This window comes from Narcine bancroftii, chromosome 1 (genome assembly GCF_036971445.1).
Source record: "Narcine bancroftii isolate sNarBan1 chromosome 1, sNarBan1.hap1, whole genome shotgun sequence".
NCBI classification, from domain to species: domain Eukaryota; kingdom Metazoa; phylum Chordata; class Chondrichthyes; order Torpediniformes; family Narcinidae; genus Narcine; species Narcine bancroftii.
The window spans coordinates 362,406,525-362,427,830 of record NC_091469.1 but is presented as its reverse complement, the minus strand read 5'-3'; the positions used below and the strand labels follow the sequence as shown (position 1 = coordinate 362,427,830).

General features: G+C 42.4%; 1 protein-coding gene across 3 annotated transcripts in view; it reads left to right on the top strand.

Moving 5' to 3' along the window:
- The first annotated feature begins 9,174 nt into the window (after nt 1–9,174).
- The window catches only part of cul1b (cullin 1b), a 123,364-nt gene continuing 111,232 nt past the window's right edge, over nt 9,175–21,306 (top strand). Inside the window, exon 1 of one of the 3 annotated variants that reach the window (XM_069912406.1) lies at nt 9,175–9,375. The gene's annotated coding sequence lies outside the window, so the exon portion shown is untranslated. Of the gene's footprint in view, nt 9,376–9,546; nt 9,633–9,685; nt 9,920–21,306 lie in introns of those variants that run through there. The other 2 variants (XM_069912420.1, XM_069912414.1) reach the window with 2 other exon arrangements.

Genomic DNA, 21,306 nt, shown 5'->3' with positions numbered 1-21,306 from the left:
ACAAGAAATTTGCCAAATTATTTGGAAAAGTTATATGATGCTTAAATTTCTTAAATGACTTAATTTAAGTTGTTAGCCTGGAAATATTGCATGCTAATATTTAAAACACACATTTAATTGATTGGAGCTGAAACACTTAGGGAGCTTCCATTTTAAAGATGCTATAGAAATTGTTAAAAACACCATCAACTTCACTCTGCTTGCCTAATTAATTCAAAGTGCAGTGAGGAGACATATGGATTGCAACCAATGCTCAGTGAAATGAAAAAAAATTATTATCCACCAGTGTTAATTTGAAGAAAACTTTGCAGTGACAGCTAATTATTTCTACAAAAAGGTCCATAGATCAGTCAGAAAGAATTGGACAGACCTTAGGATTGTGAAGGGATAATTTTGACATATCTCCCACCTTTAACTTTGTTTCCTAATGCAGAAGAGAGAGAGAAAGAGAGAGAGAGAGAGAGGAGATGGAAATCATGGAACTGTATTTGTTCTAGTGAAAACACGCAGACAAGGAGAGAACACAACTTGATTTTAAATATATCAACATCAGCTTTGAATGGTGTATTAAAATGAAAATAAAATTAATTACTTTAAACCTCTGAAGATTCTCCCATACTGAAGAAAAAAATAGTCTAACCTTTTTGAACAATTTATGGCAATTCATAAATTATAAACTAGGTTCCAATAGCTCCAGAACTAAACTAGCATGTAAAGTTATTTGTGAAAATGGCATTCAAACCGAGTGCTATTAAGGGCAACAGCTAAAATATTATGAAGCATTGCGCTGAAATTTAGCAATACTAGAACTGATGCCGATCAGTCTCTTTTAGTCTTGCTCCCATTATTCTCTCCGCTGCTCTTCCTGCAATTTAAAACTTGCTTGGTTTCTAAGTTTTCTCAGTTTTGATGACAGGTCATCAGCCAGAATAATTGATTTTCTTTCTTTCTCACAGATGTTGCCTGCCACGCAGAGTATTTCCTTATCTCACTGGCCTATTGACATCTAAAAATATAGCATAATGAGACTAAAACATTAAAATGACTTATCCCTAGCAGCCCATTCGTTCTAATTTCTGAAGGATGCTGTCATTCAAACAGGTGTAATACATTTAAGGTGGTTGGTTTCTTCAGAAACACACAAAGATCAGCGTGTACAGAGCCGTTGTCATACCCACGCTCCTGTTTGGCTCCGAATCACGGGTCCTCTACCGGCATCACCGACGGCTCCTAGAATGCTTCCACCAGCGCTGTCTCCGCTCCATCCTCAACATTCATTGGAATGACTTCAACACCAACATCGAAGTACTCGAGCTGGCAGAGTCTGCAAGCATCGAATCCATGCTGCTGAAGACCCAACTGCGCTGGGTGGGTCACGTCTCCAGAATGGAGGACCATCGCCTTCCCAAGATCGTGTTCTATGGCGAGCTCTCCACTGGCCACTGAGACAGAGGTGCACCAAAGAAGAGGTACAAGGACTGCCTAAAGAAATCTCTTGGTGCCTGCCACATTGACCCCCGCCAGTGGGCTGATATCGCCTCCAACCGTGCATCTTGGCGCCTCACAGTTCGGCGGGCAGCAACCTCCTTTGAAGAAGACCGCAGAGCCTACCTCACTGACAAAAGACAAAGGAGGAAAACCCAACACCCAACCCCAACCAACCAATTTTCCCTTGCAATCGCTACAACCATGCCTGCCTGTCCCGTATAGGACTTGTCAGTCACCAACGAGCCTGCAGCAGACGTGGACATACCCCTCCATAAATCTTTGTCCGCGAAGCCAAGCCAAAGAAAAAGAAAAGAAAGAATACATTTAAGCAAATGAAAGTGAAAGAAACAATGTACAACTTCCAAATCCATTTATACAACTGCACGCAATGCTACCGCAAATTCCTCATTGTACTCACAAACAATGGATGGGTTGGTACCCATTTTTAGCCATGGTCATTTCAGAGATCTGTAGTAAGAGTTAGATATTGAGAAAGTTTTGAAAGTCATTACTTTATTGTTTTTGGATACATGAACATTTACATATAATCTTTACTGCCAGTAAAATGCAAATTTTAATGACTAACTTTATTAACAAAAGAGGAGAATTTTCTTTCTGATGATTACTGGCTCTGAAAACAATTACATAGCTGTATCTGTCAATCAAGGAGAATACTTAAGTTATGATTCAAGGTGCTTCAGAAAATTGTTTTCTTTATATGACCTTTGAAAAGTAGACCTCCCTTTAAATTGGCTCTGGCCACTCAGTTGAATGTTCTATCCCTTAAAATAATAAAGAATTTAATTATGTTGACAGGAGACCATCATTAAAAATATCTGAGCGCTAATACTGAACTGAATTGGATGGTGTAATGTTGATCCACCCTCTGCCAGTCCTCCTGCTCCCCAGTCTTTTTTCTGGCCGGGGTCTAAAACAAAAGAACATAAGTAAAACTTGAGAAGTGGGATATTTAAAGGAAACTTGAGAGGGAATTTTTTCAATCAGAATGTTTGGAATCTAGTATGCAATGCCTGAGGCACTGCTGAAGTAAGATTCGCAACAATTAAGAAGCATCTGGACAAGTATTTTAATCACCAAAGGGTAGTAAACTGTAGACCAAATCGGGGTAAGTGGGACTAGTATAGGTAAGTAGAAGAAGAAGAATCAGCATTTATTGCCATGAACATATGTTACGGTTCGTTGTTTTGCAGCAGCATTATTGTCATTACAGGTGCAAAATGGCCATAAATTGCATTTTTTTAAAATAAAAAATTGGTACAACAGAAGAGAAAAGTGAAGGAGTGTCTGTGGTTCACTGTCCATTCAGAAATCTGATGGCGGAGGGGAAGAACCTGTTTTGGTCATCACAATGGTTAGCATAAACATGATGGGAGGAAGGGCTCTTTCTCTGCTGTATGTCAATGGCACTAAACTATGCAAGATTTGACTCACAGCATCAATTATAAAAGAATGCTTTTTAAATGAGAAAATCAATGGAACCTGAAATCTGAATAGCTATGGCATCTGTAGACTGGTTACTGCTTTAAATATTGTGATGTGAGTGGAATCATGAAACTAAGGCATGCTACAATCAAATGACAAGCAATAATTATTTCCAGAGATGACAAATACTAATTTGCAGCATTCCTTCTTCCGCTCTCATTTAAGTTTCAGATTCCAGATTTATTGTCAGAGTAGATACACATGAAACCCAGAGATTCTTTTTCCTGCAGGCGAGGCAGAATTACCACTTACTGGTTGTGCAAAAAAAAAGTACACAGTTACACATGTAAACAAATGAAGAAATGTAAACCTGGAGAAACTCAGCTGGTCAAACAGAGCACTTTATCTTCCAAAGATAAAGATACATAAACAATGTTTCATCAAGGTATGAAATAATGAAGGTAGGCACCTGAAAAAAAATGGCAGAGGAGAATCACAGTCCCAAAGGCAGGAGGTAATAAGTGACAAGGGAGGTAGGGCACAGCAGCAAGCAGGGGGGAGGCTCTGTGAATGGAGAGGGAAGGGGGTGGAGAGCTGGAGGAAAGAAGACAAAGGGAAAGGGAATGGAGGGAGAATGGAGAGTAGGCTTGTAGAAACGGGAAAAATTTATAACAATGCCATTTGATTGAAGAGTGCCCAGATGGAAAATCAAGCATTGATCCTCCAATTTACAGGTAGTCTTGGTGGGATAGTTCATGAGGCCATGGGAAAAAAATATTGAACCAGTTGAGGTAAAGAAAAATAGTGGGGACGTAATGAAGCATATAAGGATAACCGAGGAGGTAGTGATGGCTGTGTTGAAAAAGATAAAGGTGGATAAATCTCCGGGACCGGACAAAAAAAGACACTCAGGGAGGCTAGTGGACAGATAGTGGGACCATTAACAGAGATATTTAGGATGTTACTGGCCACGGGGGTAGTGCCAAAGGATTGGAGGGTGGCGCATGTGGTTCCGCTGTTTAAGAAAGGGTCTAAATGTAAACCTGGGAATTATAGGCCCGTGAATCTGACGTCTGTGGTGGGCAAGTTGATGGAAAGTGTTCTGAGGGATGGTATTTACAAATATTTGGAGGGACAGGGATTGCTAGGGAGTAATCAGCATGGTTTTGTCAGGGGTAGATCATGCTTGACAAACCTGATTGAGTTTTTCGAGGGGGTTACAAAAAAGGTTGATGAAGGGAAAGCTGTGGATGTTGTCTATTTAGACTTTAGTAAAGCTTTTGACAAAGTTCCCCACAGGAAGTTAGGAAAAAAGGTGGAGGCATTAGGTATAAATGAGGAGGTAGTGAAATGGATTCAGCAATGGTTGGATGGGAGGTGTCAGAGATTAGTGGTAGAAAATTGTTTGTCCAATTGGAGGCCGATGACTAGTGAAGTTCCTCAGGGATCAGTCCTCGGTCCACTATTGTTTATTATATATATTAACGATCTGGAAGTAGGGGTGGAGAATTGGATAAGCAAGTTTGCGAATGATACAAAGATTGGTGGTGTTGTGGACAGTGAGGAAGATTACCGTAGATTAAAAGGTGATTTAGGAAGGCTGGAGGTGTGGGCTGAGAAATGGCTGATGGAATTTAATACAGATAAGTATGAGGTATTACATTTTGGAAAGGCAAATCTAAATAGGTCATATGCATTAAATGGTAGGCTATTGTGATGTGCAGAGCAACAAAGGGATTTCGGAGTTGTGGTAAATAGTACCCTCAAGGTTGATACTCAGGTAGATGGTGTGGTGAAGAAGGCATTTGGAATGTTGGCCTTCATAAATCAGAGTATTGAATTCAAGAGTAGGGAGGTTATGATGAAATTGTACAAGGCATTGGTGAGGCCAAATTTGGAGTACTGTGTACAGTTTTGGTCACCAAATTATAGGAAAGATATAAACAAAATAGAGAGAGTGCAGAGAAGGTTCACGAGAATGTTGACAGGATTTCAAGGTTTGAGTTCCAGGGAAAGGTTGTGCAGACTGGGGCTTTTTTCTCTGGAGCGTAGAAGATTGAGAGGGGACTTGATAGAGGTGTTTAAGATTTAAAAAGGGACAGACAGAGTAAACGTGGATAGGCTTTTTCAATTAAGAGTGGGGGAGATTCAAACTAGAGGGCATGGTTTAAGATTGAAGGGGGAAAATTATAAAGGGAACATGAGGGGAAATTTCTTTACGCAAAGGGTGGTAGGGATGTGGAATGAGCTTCCGGCAGACGTGGTCGAGGCGGGACCATTGGTTACATTTAAGGAAAGACTGGATAGTAACATGGATAGGAGAGGACTGGAGGGGTATGGGCCGGGTGCTGGTCAGTGGGACTAGGAGGGTGGGGATTTGTTAAGGCATGGACTAGTAGGGCCGAATTGGCCTGTTCTGTGCTGTAAGGGGTCATATGGTTATATGGTTATATGGATGTGAGCATGGGAGTGGGGCACAGAAGTGAAGTGGCTGGCCACTGATACAGACAGAGTGAAGGTGCTCAGCGAAGCAATCTCCCAGTCTGATGTAGAGGAGGAGCACTGGATGCAGTAGATGGCTTCTGTTGATATACAAGTGAAATGTTGCTTCACTTGAAAGGACTGTTTGGGACCCCAAATGGTGGTAAGAAATGATGTGAGTTCAAATGTAGCACCTCCTGCTGCCACAAGGGTAGGTGGAGGGGGAGGGCGAATGTTGAGGAGAGATGAGTGGAAAAGGGAGTCATGGAGGAAGCGGGTATGGAAGGTAGAGAGGGGAGGAGAGAGGAAATGTGTCTGGTGGTATGATCCACTTGTAGGTGGTGGAGATTACAGAGGATAATGTGCTGGATGCGGAGACTAGTGGGGTGATAGTCAAGGCAAAGGGGAATCTGGTATTTGTTACCTCTGGCGGTAGAGGGGGGGAGGGCAGGTGAGTGGGAAATGGAGGAGATGCGGGTAAGGAGTGAGTTGATGGTGGTGGAGGGGATGCCATATTTGTGGAAGAAGGCAGACATTTCAGATAATCTGGCTGGAATACCCCATCTTGGGAACAGATGCAGTGGAGATGGAGAAATTGCAAGGGAATAGAATCCTTGCAAGGAACTGGGTGTGAGGAAGTAGTAGGAGTTGAGGAGGTTGTAGGAGTTAGTGGGTTTGTAAAATATGTCTGTGGAAACCATGTCTCCCAAGATGGAAACAGAGAGATCAAGAAAGGGGAGAGTATTTCCAGAAATGGACCAGGTGAATTTGAGATCAGGGTGGAAATTGGCAGTGAAGTGAATGAAGCTAACGAGCTCATCATGGATGCATGAGGCAGCCCTAATGTGTCATCATTATTGAGGAGGAAGAGTTGAGAGGCATTTCCTGTGTAGGCTTGCAGCATGGATTGCTCCACAAAGCCCACAAACAGGCAGGCATAGATGAGATCCACACGGTGAGTGCCACTGCTTGACACTCTCCAACCAGATTTTGTTAATATCAACTTCTCCGGTTTCTGCTAGCCTACTCTTCATTCTCCCTGCCTTCCCTTTCCTAATGCCTTCTTTCCTACATTTCTCCATTCCCTTCCCACTCCAACCACAGATGCAACCTTCCTCCCCCTACTTGCTGGTGTACACTGCCTCTCTCATCCACCTATTACCTCCTGCCTTTGGGACAATGCTCCATCCTTTCAGTTTGTTCAGGTTCCTACTGACACTTTTTCGCACCTTGATAAAGGACTCAAGACCAAAACATTGGCTATCTATCTTTATCTTTGCTATATGAAGTTCATTGTTTGACCAGCTGAGTTTCTCCAGTATTGTGTTTTTACTTCAAGCATGGTGTCTGCAGACTTTTGTGTTTTACTTCAAGAAATCGACACTGACTGTGTAAAACAGAGCAGAAAAAAAATCAATAAAGTGAAAAAGAATCCTAAAATGTGTCCCTGATTGATTTTATTATTAAGGAGTCTGATGATGGAGGGGTAGCTGCTGTTCCTGAACCTAGTGGTGTGAGTCTTATGGCACCTATACCTCTTTCCTGATGTTAGAAGTGAGAACAAAGCTTATGCTGTGTGATGTGAATCCTTGATGAACGCTCTTGCTCTATGACGACAGCATTCCCTATAGATGCTCTCCATGGTGGTGATGAGTTTTGGCTGCGATGTCCTGGACTGTGTGAAACATTAAAGTCTGCAAATGCTGTGATTGTAGTAAAACGAGACTGAAATGCTGGAGGAAGTCAGCTGGTTTTTTCAGCATCTATAAGAGGCAAAGATATATTGCTGACATTTTGGGACTGAGCCCTTCTTCAAGGAATAAGCAGAACAGCCAGAAGCAGGAAATCTCAGAAAGTATCAGAATTCAAACAATGGGGGAGGAATCCAGACCAACAAAAGGTATTAATTGGATATGATAAGGAACAAGGTAAGAATTTATGATGTTTGTGCGAAAGGAGATGGAACGGAGAGACAGAAAGTGAAAGGCGATGGGGGTGGGATTGAGGAGAAGCTGGGGGCAGGGTTTAACAAAAGCCAGAGCCATCCGGTTGGAGGGTGCTCAGTCTGGCAGAGCATGAAACCATGGACAGACATATCAGCAAGGGAATGGGATGGGGAATTGAAATGGGTGCCCACCGGGAAATCCATGCTTTTGCCGCGGACAGAGCCGAGGTGCTCAACAATATGATCTCCCAGTCTGTGTTCAGTCTCTCCAATGTAGAGGAGACCACAATGGGAGCACCGGATGCAGTAAATGACCCCTGCAAATTAGAAGTGAAATATTGCTTTATTTCAAAGGACTGTTTGAGGCTTGTAGTGAGGGAGGAGGTGTAGGTGCAAATGGAACATTTCCTCCAGTCACACCCGTAAGTCCCAAGAAGATGATTAGTGGGGAGGGTGGAGTGGACAAGGGAATCACTGAGGGAGCAGTCCCTGTCGAAGGTAGGGAGGGGAATATGTCTTGTGGTGGGATCATGTAGTAGTTGGTGGAAATGGGGTAGGAGGATGTGATGGATGCAGAGGCTCGTGGGGTGATGGTGAGGACAAGAGGAATCGTGTCCTTGTTGTGCCTGGGGGTGGAGGGGGCCAGGGCAGATGCGCCTCATCCTGGGTGCAGATGTGATGGAGAAATTGAAAGAATGGAATGGAATCCTTACAGGGGACAGGATGTGAAGACATGTAATCAAGGTAGCTGTAGGAGTTGGCGGGTTTATAGAAGATTCTTGTCAAGCGTTTGTCTCCCAAGATGGAGGCAGAGAGATCGAGGAAAGGGAGTGTGTTGTTCAAGATGGATCAAGTTATGTCCACTACCCTTTGGAGGGCTTTATGCTCAGGGGTATTGGTGTCACTACACATCTGTAAAGATGGAGAAATTGAGAGAATGGAATGGAATCCTTACAGGGGACAGGATGGCAAGACATGGAGTCAAGGTAGCTGTAGGAGTTGGGGGGTTTATAGAAGATTCCTGTCAAGCGTTTGTCTCCCGAGATGGAGGCAGAGAGATCGAGGAAAGGGAGTGTGTTGTTCAAGATGGATCAAGTTATGTCCACTACCCTTTGGAGGGCTTTGTGCTCAGGGTGTCACTACACATCTGTAAAATTTGTCAGGGTTTCCAGTGACAGATGGATTCATTATCATTAGTAATATTAAAATTGAATAAAATCTATGTGTATCGTTATGATTTTGATCATTTGCCAGTCTTTGTGGAAACAGCTTAGAATCTGAGGTTGCAAGATTAAACGGTTACTGAAAATTGCCCCTCGTGTTGAAGGGAGAAGCAGAATCTGGAGGGAGCGGCAGAGCAAGTGTGGAGAATGGAATTCGATCAGAGTGGACGTGTGCATTACATGGTCAGCATGAATTTTGCCAAGTCGTGTATCAACTCGGGAGATGTGTCCCCCACCCAGAAGGGCGAACACAATTTTTATTGTTGGACTCCGCATCCTCGTTCTCATTTGGACGCTGATCCCGAACTCGTTCTTTCGGTGTACTTTAAAGTCATCCACCGAGTTTGTTTTCCTCAGCTGTCTGCACACTATTTGCTGAATGAATGAACTTGTCACTGAACGCCGACGTGTTCATTGATCACCACGGAACAGTTTAAAATTGGAAACTTGCAATGCAAAACCACCGTTATCGATAATTCGGGTTGTTTTTGTTAAAATTAAATTACGCTGGAGTTTTTTTTTAAATCCCACCAAATCAAACGTCAACAAACAGTAGGCGCAGCTTCTCTCCAACGCTGACATTTCGCGCTTGCTTCGCACACTTGTTACAGAAAATAAACAAGCGGCATCGCAGCTCCAACTCGCGGACAGCGAAAGGCGGGAGGCTTGGCAGCAGCGGAACTCTTGTCTGGGGAGCTTGTTGCCGGCGGAAGGCGGCGAGTGTGCGGAGCGGAGGTGTTGGGTCGGTGAGAAAATTAAACCGCTGGCGAAAAGCGGGGAAGCCGAGGAACGATGGTGAGTGTCCGGCTGGCGGGAGAGGACGAGCACGACGACAGCGGGTCAGGGTGGCGGGGAGTTGGCGCTCTCAGCCCCCCCCCCCCCCCCCCCCGGCCCGATTTCCCCCTGACTCACGGCTGACTCGAGCCGCCGCCATGTTGAGCTCGGCGGTGCCGGAGTTCCCAGCCCAGGAGCCACCGGCTGCGCCGCAGGGCCTTGTTTATTCTCGGGCTGAGAAGCTCGTGGAGCGACGGGGCCAGTTGATCATGGCCGAGGTCGGAGTCGCTGGGGAAAGGGGGGGGGGGGGAGCAGGAGGTCCTGGTGGAGGAAGCCTAGGCCCAGGCCTTCCTCGTGTCTGTGGCGCATTAACGAGCAATCGAGTGGCTGCCTCGACCTAGTTTCCACAACATTTGTGGATCGTTCTGGAGTTTTTATTTAAAATAGTCCCCGTCCTACAGGCCGCATCTCGGCTTTTGTTGACTCGGCGGCCTTTGTGCCAGAGTGAGCTGTGGGAGGAGATCCGCCTGGAATGAACGGATCGCTGGTGACCCTGCTAAGCCAAGTGAGGTTTCCAAATCTCCGGCCTTTCATTTTAAACCGAGAATTGAATGATTATAACATTTGTTCAGTTGCTGGGATAACAAATTAAGTTGTGGCTGAAAGAGTTCAACTATTTGTCATCTCGTTGACTAAGTATTTTTGTCTTGCTATTGCTGATTTCAGAATCGTTTTCCTGATGCAGCCTTGGGATTTAACCCCCCCCCCCCCTCCATGTTTGCTTCATACAATATTAATGTGCACAATGTTTTTGTTTTTACGTTTTAACAACTTAATCAGGTGGCTAGAAGTGACTTGATTAATCATCCCAGCTCTTTTAGCTAGTGTTTTTTTTTAATGATACTTTATTGTTTAGTTATCTAAATCTTGCAAAAGAACGTTGTGCCACTGTACTTCAAACTAGCAACACCTATAATTTTTAAAAAGGAAATGCTGGAAACCATATTAATCAAGAGAGAAACAGTTAACTTTTTCAATTGGTCGCCTTTCATCAGACTGTGTGACAGTTTTTAAAAAAATGCTGATCAAGGTTCAACCTAAAGGTTAATTCTGTTTCTCTTACTGCTGACCTGGATGTGATGGTTTTCAACATACTTTCCTTTTATTTTAGATCTCTAGTATCAACAGTAGCCCATGTATGCAAAGTTGTTGAATTTGGAGCTACTATTTTTCTCAATCTTTTTTTCTTCGGGACCGTTAAAGGTAGCAGAAATGTTTGGGATCAGTGGATTCAAGATGATGCATGTGCTGATTTTTCAGACGGTATCTCTGCACCAGATTCAGTGATCTGATCTGTGTGGAGAAAAAAAAAACTGAAATGGCAAAAAAGACTTGGAAAAGGCCGTGTCCATGAGGAGGAAAGATCTGATTTTTCACCTTTTACTGGTGATGTGGGTCTGCTTGTGAACCATTCGGCTCTATCACAACCTCCGTGTTCAAATAAATGAAGGATAAAGCCAAATATTGCATTCAGACCCAACCTTAACAACCTTGCAAAATCCACAGAGTGAACATCTGGGAACTGGTATTTATGTTGATCCCACAGGCTAGTTAAGTAACAACCTGATGTAATCATATTCACAAAATTGTAAAGTTGCATGCCAGATTTGTTCACAATGCTGGAGTACATCCTGTATCACTCCAATGACAGACTTGCCAGAGTAGTAACATTTCAGCAGGAGAAATGGGTTCTAGAGTCTGCAATATTGATTTCTGATCCCTTGATATTTCAAGTCATCCAGCTAAATGTAAGGCAAGAAATCTTGATAACTTGTTATTTTCCCTCAGCTGATTGTCTTAATCATTTAAGTCCATTTTGAACATCACTTGAAAGAAGCACTTTGTAATATCATTTGAAAGAAGCACAATGTAAGATCATCCAGGTTGGGGAATTTCAGTGTCCATCCCCAATAATTGACTGACACACCTGATTAAATCTGCATTAATCCCTAGATTCCATGAAGGTGAAGAAATTTTGTTTAATCTTTGTTCTGAATGGCTGATTTATTCTAAAATCCTTGTCTTGATATTCCAACCAAGGGAAAAATCAACCCCACTTTTCATTTGTCAAGCCCTGTTAGAATTTTGAATGTTTTAAATTAATCACTTTCATTCTTTTAACTTGAATATAGAGCTGATTATTCTAAACTCTGTGTGACAACCTTGAGGGGAGGGGGTGTCAATCTAGTCAACCTTTACTATGCTCCATTAATAAGCATTTTCTGAAAGATGCAAGACAGTATTCTGGTCCACAGATCTACTGTGCCTTTTAAGAATGGATGTAGACTTACCAGACCCTATGTAATTAAAAAAAAATTCACATAATGAAGGCCAGTATTCAATTTCCATTCCTATTTGGTTGTTATCTGTGCATGTTAATTATCATTGATTCATGTGAAAGGATATCCGAACCCTCTGAACACTCCATACTTCAAGCTTGCATCATTTAAAGAAAATGCTCCACCTTTCTGGTTTTTCTGCTAAAGTAGATAACCTTGCATTGCATTCCATTTGTTGTGTTCTTGTCCATTTGCACTAATTGGAGTTTGGGGGAAAATCTTGGAGAAACAAAGTTATGAAAAGAATAGATAAGGTAGAAGTGGAGAGTTTGTTTCCACTGGCAGGTGGTACTAGAACTGAAGGACATAGCCTCAAGATTTGTGGGTGTAATTTAAGGCAATTGAAGAGGAACTTATTCTCCCAGAGAATAGTAAATCTGCAGAATTCTCTTGTGGAGGCTGCCTTATTAAGTGTATTTAAGAAGCATAGATTTTTGAATAATAAAGGAATTAAGTTTTGTGGGATACGAGGTGAGTAAGTGGAGTTGGACATGATCTTATTGAATAGCGGAGCTGGTTCAACAAGCCAGATGGTCTACTCTTGCTTCTTCTTTTGTCTTTACATTTACTTAACCAGTCGATTAGCTCCCTGAAGTCCTCAACATCGTTCTCGCAGTTCATAATGCCACTTAGCTTTCCACAATCATCTGTGTACTTGGATATTTTGCACTCCACCTTCACTGGTTATAACTGACCAAGCTGAAAAAGAACTGTTTATTCCATTGCTTTTGCTTGTTTTTTTCACCTGCTATATTGTCAACTTTGTGCTTTCTTAACACTTAATAATCTTGTATTGGATATTATAACTTATAAACCTTAAAAAATCCAACATGTGAGTCAAATATGAGCCAACCCACATTATAAATAAACTTATTGACTTTGTCCTTATCTGCCCAATTATTATGGTTGCATCGGTTCATGCAGCAATTGATGAATGATTGCCATGTAATCTTTGTGGAGGAACAGTCCTATTTACCAACTGAGGGCAGCCTCCATGATGTGTGGTGCAATCCTTTTGATAAATGGGCTAGCTTCAGAACTGATTGGTTAGCTCATAACTGGACATGAGGCTCTGTGGACCAACAGTAGCAGCAGAGAGGTATTCTACGACCCTCTGTATTCTTGTGATGCAGCATCTCTTACTCTAATATCTGTATCAAGGCAATGGATCAACCATGATTCAATGAGGATGACTGCAAGGTATATTGAAAGCAGTATCAGGTGTATCTGAAAAATTGATTATTGCTAGTGTTTAATAACTAATTCTAAATGGATTGGATCTAAAGACTGCAGTCATACTGTCCCAAGTCATGAACTCTGGCAAACAATAATGGAGGAGAGGATCCAAGAGCATAACTGTCATAAGTGATAGTAGGTCCTAACAATAAGCTAAGCATTTGTAGCCATGTTCTATCAAAAGTGCCAAGTGGATGATCATCTCGGCTTCCTCTTCATAAAGGCCATTCCTAAATTGGTTTGATTCACTTAACGGGATTACAAAAATATCTGACTGTACTGGATAGAGTAAAGACTATCCAGACAATATCCTGGCTATTTATTTGAAATAATGAATTAATTAAAATAACTGATTTCTGACATCACTGGAAATTGATCAGTATCTCCTGTCTATAAAAGCAAGACCAATCTATTCCAGTCAAACAGTTTTCAACCATTGGGAAGGTTAGTGAGGGCATCCTGAAATCAATGCTTTGAATCAGCATGAGTCCTATCACCAATGTACTGTGGATTTTGCAAGGATCATTGATGTAACTTCTTCACAGCCTTAGACCAAACCTTGTCCAGAGTTCCTTGCACCTCAACTCTCCGCCCTCCACCTATCTTCATATGATCTTTAAACATGCCCATAAAGCCATCAGTTCTCTCATCTAAATCATTTGCATACAACGCGACAAATAGTGGGCCCAACATCGACCACTGTGAAACACCATTGTTCACCAGCAGCCAGCCAGAAAAATCCTTTTTATTCCCACTTTCTTCTAGTCAGCCACATTTCTCTCCATGCTAGTACCTTTCCTATAGCACCATGGATTCCTATCCTGTTTGATGGTCTCGTGTGCCATTCAAAAATCCGAGTAAACAATATTCATGGACTCTTTTGTTCATCCTGCATTTTTTTTTACATGTTGAGAGGCCATGGCAAGAAGGGAAGCAGCCCCACAGCAAGTTTGTCATCAAGTTTGTACACCTTGACGAAACGGCATTCTCTGGTCCTTGGTGTAAAACATGCAGACACAAATCAGACATAACACACATACGGACAAATAATACATACAGTATACAGGACAAGTATTTTATTTATAAAAAAAATAAAGATTATTTTGTACCAATGAGAATCTCAGATGGTTAATGTGAGGAGCTCCTTTGGTCATTCAGCATTCTCACTGCCTGTGGGAAGTGACTTCCTCAAAGAACAACAGATTGGTCAGGCAAGATCTCCCTGAAGGATACAAAATGCTGACTTCAGCCTATTTTAGTTTTCAAGCTCTAAGAGATATTATCCTTGATAATGAACTCTAAAATTTTGCCAACCACTGAAATTGGGCTAACTGGCCTATAATTTCCTGACTTTTGTCTCCCTCAAGAGTGGAATGACATTCACAATTTTCCAGTACTCTGAAACTATTCCTGAAAAATCACTACTAATGTGTTTACTATCAATCACTTCAGCTATTTCCTTTAGAATCCTTGGGTGTAATCTGGTCCAGGTGACTTGTCCATCTTCAGCTTCACAAGCATCTTCATCTTCTAATAGCATTAATGATCTCTTCTACCCACCTCACTGGAGATTAGCAAAATTCCTATTAGGTTCATCTATCATTTTTTTTTGTTCCCCTTTGCCCTTACCCCCACACCATTTTCCAGAAGTCTGATTCCCTCTCTTTAACCCTTTGTATATTTGAAAAAAAAATGTTTTACTGTCCTCTTCGCTACTTTCACATTCAATCTTTTCTCGCCTTGTTGGTTTTTTTTGTTGTCTTCTGTTTTTAAAACTGCCTAATACTTTGGCTTCCCACTCATATTATGCTCTCTTTTCTTTTATGCTGTCTTTGACTTCCCTTGTCAGCCACAGTTGCCTCACCCTCTTTTTAGAATGCTGCTGCTTTTGAGATGAAATTATTCTGCATCTTTTCAATTATTCCCAGAAACTCCTTCCTTTACTGGTCTACAGGTTTACCTTCTAAATTCCCTTTTGAATCATCTGTTACTTTTTTGTTCATTTAGTTAACCTACCTGGATTCTCTTGCTATTTTTGCTGCCTAGGGCACTCTCAAGCTTTGTGTCCTTTGAAATTATCCTGCACACTTGTGCATTAACGAAAATAAAAAGCTTGTCCTTGGTGCTGATTTCAGGGAGTACAACTATAACATCCACCTATCTGATTTACCATTGAACATAGAACATTGCAGCACAGTATAGGCCCTCAGCCAACAACGTTATGCTGACATATATAAACTTACTCCACAATAATTCCTTCCCCACTTCACATCCATAACCTTCTTATCAATTTGCCTAAGTTTTTTTTCTGTCCCTCTTGTACCAACCTCCTCCACCATCCATGATAATGCATTCCAGGCACCTGACGCTTTATTGGGGGGGGGGGGGGGGAATGCCACTGATGTCCATCCTAAAATACTTCATTCACCTAAAACAGATGTCCTCTGGTAATTGCTATTGACCCTCAGAAAAAAGGTGGTGACTGTCCACTCTATCTATGTTCCTCATAATCTTCTAAACTTCTATTAATTCATCTACCATCCTTTGTCGGTCCAAAGAGAAAAACCTCAGCTCTGCAAACCTTGCATCAAAAGACATTCTCCAGTTGAGATAACATCCTAGTATATCTCCCTTGCACTGTTAAAAGCTTCTATATCCTCTCTGTGATGCGGCAATCAGAACTGTATGCAGTACCTTGAGTAGTTTAATGAGAATTTTATAGAGCTGTAATGTTATTTCATGGGTCTTGAACTTCATCTCCTGATGAATGAACCTTCTTAACTACCATTAATTTAAGCAGTAACCAATTCTGGGACCCTATAGACTTGGACCCTAAGATCTCTTTGAATCATTCTTAAGAATCATTCCATTAACCATATAATCTGCCTTTTAAATTCGACGTTCCAAACTGCATTACTTCACACTTGTCCAGATTGAACTCTACTTCTCCAACCAAATCTGCATTCTATCTATATCTTGTAACCTGCAGAACTATCCACAACACCTCCAACCTTTGAGCCAACTGCAAATCTTACTAACTCATTTCTTTGTCAAAGTTATTTATAAAAATCGCCAACAGCAGGGGTCCCAGAACAGATCCCTGCAGATCACCAATAGTCACTGGTCTTCAGGTTGAATATGTTCCATCTACAACCACCCTTTGTCTTCTGATTCCATATCCAAGGATTCCTAATTCTCATGTCTCCTGACTTTCTGAATGAACCTACCGTGGGGGACTTCGTCAAACACTAAAATCCACATGCACCTCATTCTCCAGCCTACCTTTATCAATTTGTTTTGCCACCACAAAAAAAAACTCAATTGAGATTGTGAGGTGTGACCTGCCCCTCACAAAGACAAGGTGACTCTTCCTGAGAATACTGCTTCTCTAACTGCTCATAAATCCTGTCCCAAATAGTTCTCACCACCACTGACTCATTTAATTATAATTCCCAGGATTCTCTCTTGCCTTTCTTAAACAAGGGATCTACATTTGCTTTTCTCCAATCCTGTGGCCAAGGGGGTCACAAAGATAAGGGCAAATGCCCCAGCAATCTCTCCACTTATTTCCTGTAGTAACCTCGGGCTTTGAATGTCAAGAAGATCCAGCACTTTTTCTTTCATAACTTTGACATGCTACAACTCATTAGCCTGTTTGACACCCCCCCCCCCCCCCCCCCCCCCCCATACCCTGATCCTTAATTGGTCTTCTCCTAACTGAAGTCATCCTTCTGTTTTCGGGTTTGTGTAGAATGCCTTTGGGTATTGCCTTTGCACCCTTAATTTTGTTAGCAATTCTTCTGTATGCAATTAACATGGTGAGACAATAAAAAAATAATCAAGGATAAATGTTTTTTCTTTCAAAATTGAAGTTGTACATAGATTTGTCTTGGGGAGATATTCTTGTTCAAAGTAGAGGTGGAGGTGAGGTTGAAGAAGAGCTCAATATCATGGAATTGTAGCGGCAGCTACCCTGCTACTGAAAGAACAAAGGGTTGAGCTCAGTGAACAGAAAACTGGTTTATTGCTGGCTGCCGGGCTGGACTTGTACTCCCAGCCTGGACCTGGCTGACAACCGCGCTGGGGGGCGCCGATGTCACTCGGGCTTCACGTGGTCCCCCAGCGCGGACTTCTGAGCCCGGTGCTGAGAAGGGGAAACCCATGACGGCGCCATTTTGGCTGGCTGCCCTGCCGTGTGGATTACAAGCGGGACCGGTTCGCCTGCCTAGTGGCATGCTGCCACAGAACAAAATTTGCAAGAAAACGACGTTTTTAAATTTAGTCAAACATACAGCATGGTAATAGGTAGGCCCTTTTGGCCCATGAGCCCATGATGACAATTGACCGACAACCTCTGATATGTTTTGAATGTCAAGCCTTTAGTTTTTATTATAACCAATGGCTGAGTAACTGCTTAGCTCCAGTTTGCTGCTGTTCATTTGATTTTCAGTAACATATGGGGTTCAATTTTAGTGACTTCAATATTTTGTCAGGGGTTATCAATTTGCTAGGTTTGATTGACCACATCTAATTTGAAATTGACTTTTTTTTCTCTCCCATTTACTTTGTTTAAACATGATCCTTATATAGTGGTTTCAGCTTTTTGATAGAACCCAGTGGGAGAATCAGAGGAAGAGAGGGTGAGCAAATTTAAGTTCTTGGGAGTCACTATCTCAGACGATCTTTCTTGGACCCAATTCACTAAAGGCATATCTGTGCCTCTACTTCCTCAGAAGTTTGCGGAGGTTTCGTATGATACCAGAAACTCTGGCAAATTTCTACAGATGTGTGGTGGAAAGTGTGCTGACTGACTGCATCACGATCTGTCATAAAATACCGAAATGCTGGAAGAACCCAGCTGGTCCTTTCAACGCCTATAGTAGTCAAAAATATTTTGCCAATTTCAGGACTGAGCCCCTCTTCAAGGAATAAGCAGAATAAGCCAGAAACAGGCAATCTCAGTCTCAGATCTGAAACAATGGGAAGGAATCTAGACCAACAAAAGGTGTTAATTGGATATGATAAGGGATGAGGTAAGGATTTATCATGTTTGTGTGAAAGATAGAATGAAGAGACAGATAGGGAAAGGTGATGGGGAAGAAGGGGTGGGGTTTAACGAAAGCCTGCAAACCAAGTATGGCCATAATGTCATAATTCCACGTGACAATCTAAGCTCGTCTGCCTAAACTGTCGGACTCTGGCTTTACCTTACTCTTAATTTAGTCTATGTGTGGTCTGAGTCCAGCGTGTTCTTTGAATGAAGTGATAGGAGAAGGTATTCGGTTCAACAGTCAATTTATTACACAGCACAAGAATAAAACTTAACAGAGCTCTGGGTCAGTCGTTAGTTCATAGGTCATCTGCACAGTGAGCTATTCCCCAAGACTGACCCCTGTTGTCCAGTTGGCTCAGTTTATATAGGTCAACCTTATCATACAGAATAAAAGTTGGCTTCCTTTGCTAGATTTCATTATCATACAGAACAAAAGTTGTCTTCCTTTGCTCGATCTTTTTGCATAAGGGTTATCACAAGTCATCTCCTGTTTTGCAGATATCTGGGGTGTAGCGCTCCCATCTTAATCCTCCAGGCCAGACTATCCTGTTGTTTTGATCAGAAATTAATTCATCCCCAGATATTTCTAATCACCATTCTGTTCCTGTCTGGCCAATTTCTGCTGTTCTCTTTAACACCTCCTCATGCCTTAATCTTCCTCATAGACTGGTTTTCCATTCCCTTTGTTTCTTGCAGGCCATTCTTTGTTCTGGTCTGGCCTGTGTCTCCTGTGCTACTCACCACCTCCTTCAGTTTGAGCATTCCTCCTAAATCGTTTTATGCATTTCCTCTCCCTGTATTTGGGAGCAGACCATTTTGCTCAGCCAACTTTGCTCCATGCTGTGATTGCCACTTAATCACATTCCTCTTTTCCCCTGAACCATGCAGTAAATATAAACTTATTAATTAATCATTTCTTTCATAATGTTTTAACCCCTACCCGGTCCCGGAAACTGGTGCCCCGTTTGTAGTTCATATGGAGTAAATCCTGTCACAGAACTTACCGAACTCCTTATTGACATTAATGCCAGGGGCAACGCATCCACCCAATTTAGTTTGGTCCGTGCCTGTACTTTCCCGATCTTACCTTTTATTGTTTGGTTCATCCTCTCCACTTTCCCTTGGGATTGTGGATGGTACACCGTTCCAAAGGCATGTTTCAATCCCAACATTGCTTCTACCTCCTGTAGATCGTTATTCTTAAAATGACTTCCATTATCGGTCCTAATTTTTCTAGGAAATCCATGTCTCGGAATATACTGGTTGATCAGGAATTTACTTACCGTCCTTGAATCTTCTCTTTTGGCAGGGATTGCCTCTGGCCACCCTGTGAACACATCTACTGCTACTACGAGGTATCGATAGCCACTTACCCTCTCAATCATGTCTGTATAATCAAATAAAATTTCCTGCCCTGGTAACTTAGGTAACGGGAACTGTCTTTCATGTGGCTTTACAGTCGCCTTGACATTGAAAGTTATACATACCTCACACTCTCTAATATGGTTCACTCCCTTTTTTCTGAAAAAGAACACCATCAATTGTGTGTGCTTTTTCAGAAACATCCAAAAAGAAAGGTAGTTTATAATTTGGAATCGCAAAATCTATAGCTGTTGTAAGAGCTTGCTTCAACAGAATAAAACTCATCTCAGCCTGTGCAGTCCAATCAAGTGTAGCTCCCAGATTCCTCATCCCCTGCTCATTCACCAAAGTTCGCAGTGGATGTGTCAACTCACCTTACGATGGGATAAACTGCCTACTATAACCTGACAAACCCAAAAACGAAAGCATTTCCTTAACTGTCTTTGGTTTTGGATGATGTAGTATCGCTGTTCGATGTGCAGGGGAAATCCCTGTGCCTTTCGACATTCTACCTAAAAAGGTGACCACCTGTCTGCAGCATTGCAGCTTTGAGCGAGAGACTTTAAAGCCTGCCTTGAACAGCTGCACTAGCAGGAGACAGGTGGCCTCCAAACAGGAAGTATGATCAGGTGCTGCTAATAGGATGTCATCTACATAGTGGATCAGAACTACCCCACCTGGCAGTGCTAGCCCCCCCAGCTGTTCTTTCAACACCTGATTGAAAATCCCTGGAGATAAGATAAAGCCCTGCGGAAGCCTAGTATACCGTAACTTTCTACCTTTATACGTGAAAGAAAACACATCTCTTAATTGTTCTGCCAGTGGCAAACAAAAGAAAGCATTCTCTAAATCTATGCAAGAGAACCACTTGTGGTTAGGGGTTAAAGCAGTCATGGCAGTATATGGGTTTGGTACTGAAACTGTGGGCGTTCTCACAATACCATTGATGCGCCTTAAGTCATCCCGATATTTGCCCGTGTCATGTTTAGGAACAGGTAAGATGGGTGTATTCCAACTAGAACACGAATGTTCCAACACCCCTGAATACATAAGGCTATCAATGGTATCTGCCAAACTTCCCTCAGCTTCAGGTTTGTGGGGATACTGCATCTCCCAAATTGGGGTGTAATCTGACAGTTCGAAGGTTATGGGATCAACCTGCTGACAAAAACCCACATCTGCTGATCCCACTGACCACAGGTTCTCAGGGAGAGAATCTAGCATAGGGGCCGAGTCGGGGTGATCCATCTTCTCTCTACCATGAAAGCGTTCAATCTGTTTATGCTCAAGGAGGACTCGATCATATATTGGGGCCAAAATCCTGTATGCCTGACACGATGAGGAGAACTGCACTGTCGGTATTTGGGTATCGGACCAGTCACTTAGGGACATCAAGTTCTGACACATCGGTCCCAAATCTTTTGCCTGGTGAGTAGTGCCAATTGCAAGGGTGACATGAGGAATGGCCTCACCTGCCATCACATACCATTCCAGCTGTTCAGATGTCAGTGCTACTGTAGCGGCCACTCCCTCCTTTCCTACCACTATGTAGTCCAAATTAATCTCCCATTGCATGCCCTCTACCTCTTCATAAAAGGCATGCTGATACATTTCATCCCCATCCCTATCGTAAAAGAGGGCCATATGGGGGGGGTCCGAGGGAGGGGTATACGGGTGTAACGTCTGGATCCACGGCTTCCATTGATTATAAAGCTTTAGCAGCCCTCCCTTCTGTAGGTCTTCTGGTTCCATAAGCCCCCAGTAAATGTCAGCCCATTGTCCCTCAGACGCAGATTCTCCAGCTGCCGCCAACAACATCTGAGAACCGGAATGAAGTGTAGTTAATAAACAGTTCATAGAATGTCCATTTGGAAAGGTGACCTCTATTCCGCTGGGTCCACA